Source organism: Petaurus breviceps, unplaced genomic scaffold, assembly GCF_028583685.1.
Source record: "Petaurus breviceps papuanus isolate PSGF00001 unplaced genomic scaffold, PetGlider_PUasm1.0 176, whole genome shotgun sequence".
Taxonomy (NCBI): Eukaryota; Metazoa; Chordata; class Mammalia; order Diprotodontia; family Petauridae; genus Petaurus; species Petaurus breviceps.
The window spans coordinates 22,543,183-22,545,051 of NW_027185771.1; positions in this window are offsets into that span (position 1 = coordinate 22,543,183).

The window sequence follows — 1,869 nt, forward strand, 5'->3', positions numbered from 1 at the left end:
CACACACACACATATACCAACTTATACATAGAAAGACAGAAAAAAAATACAGAAAGACATTTAGAGGGTTCCAGAGACAAAGAGAAAGAGAGATGCACAGAAAGAGACTGAAACAGAGATAAAGACAGAGAGGGACACAAACACAAACACACAGAGAGATACTCAAAGAAAGAGAGAAGATGAGAGACTGACACAGAGAATGTGTGCTGGGCATGGAAGTCATGAAGACCTGGGTTCAAACTGATCCTCATGTATTTACTAGCTGAACAATCCTGGATAAGTCACATAACCTCTCTTTGTCTAACTTTTGTCATGTGTAAAATGGGGAGAATGATATCTCTCAGTAGTGTTCTAAGGACTACATGAAATCATCATTGTGAAGTACTGAAATGGTAATGGCAATTTGAAGATCTTCCCTGCTCCTTAATAAGCCTAAGGGAATATGAAGACCTTCCCTGCTTTTAAAATGAACTCTGCCCCTAATAGGCTGAATGTAATCACATGGAGCTTACAGTGTGAAGAGTTTGCTGAAGGGTGGAACAGAGCTCACAGGAAGCTGGGAGTCAGAACTAGACTAGATGTTTGGGAAGAGATCATGTGTCTGAGGGAGTCAGACTTGTGAGTAAAAGTTTGTTGGCTAGTGGGAAGGCTAAAGTATGGGGTGGCTCTCTGTGCCATTGTGACATTAACTTCTTTTCTATTATGATTGAGCACCATGCAGGTATATTTATAGTGATTGTAGGCACTGTGAATACTGCATTGTTGATTCATTTGGTGGTGAGGATGGGGTTGCAAGGTATAAGACCTCTATTTGGAGGCTGAAGGAAATTTAGAAGAAATGACTATAGGGAGCGGCCAGGTAGCACAGTGAGTAAGAGCACCGGCTCCAGTGTTGGAATGACCTGCAGATCAAATCCCAGGCTCAGACACTTAACACCCACCCAGAAACACCTGGACGTGTAACCTTGAGCAAGTTACTTAACCCCAATTGCTTAGGGGAGGCCAGGTGGCTCAGTGAGTAAGAGCACCGGCTCCAGTGTCGGGATGACCTGGATGAAATCTGGGCTCAGATACTCAGTACCACACCCAGAAATAACTGGCCGTGTAACCTTGAGCAAGTTACTTAACCCCAATTGCTTAAAAAAAAAAAAAAGAAGTGACTATGCCAGGATGGGAGGATTTGCCTTATGCTGCCTTAGCAAGGGAATACTCTAAAAGTACAGGTCTTTGTGAAAACTGGTAACTGAGGTTACAGCAGGGAGAACATAGAGATTTAGAAACATGTTTGCAAAGAATACCAGTAAAACCTTGGAGATAGGTGGATGCAGTGTGTAGGAGGGGGTGAGTTTTCCTAATAGGTATTATGTGTAAAAGCAGAGACAAGCTGTTTTAAGAATTGGTTATGTTCCAGAATTTGGACGCTCCTTTAGATGAGCAAACTGGAGGTTACCAGGTTGTAGAAGAGAGGGCTATTGTGAATTTGGCTCAGAAAAAGAAGCAGAAAAATAATAGGAGGAAAGTTCAGACAGTTTTGGTAGAGGCTTAGCCTTGTCACTATGACAACAACTGCTTGGAGTGTGCATGTATACGGAGGGGTGATACATTGTTTCATGACCGAGCTTTTATGAAAGCAGAAGTTCACCCCATACTGAGAAGAAAGTAGGAGAATCAGGGAGGCCAAACTGTGTTCAGGGAGATAAATAAGGATTTCACTCAACAGGAGATTATGCTGTAATAGGCAAATTTACTCAAAGGATGGGAGAATCACTGGTGTCTTGTATGGTGAGAATCAGTGACAAAGGAGGCAAAGGAGTATCCATAGATTGTGGACTGCTTGAAATTTATAAGTATTCATCAGAATCCTTTTGT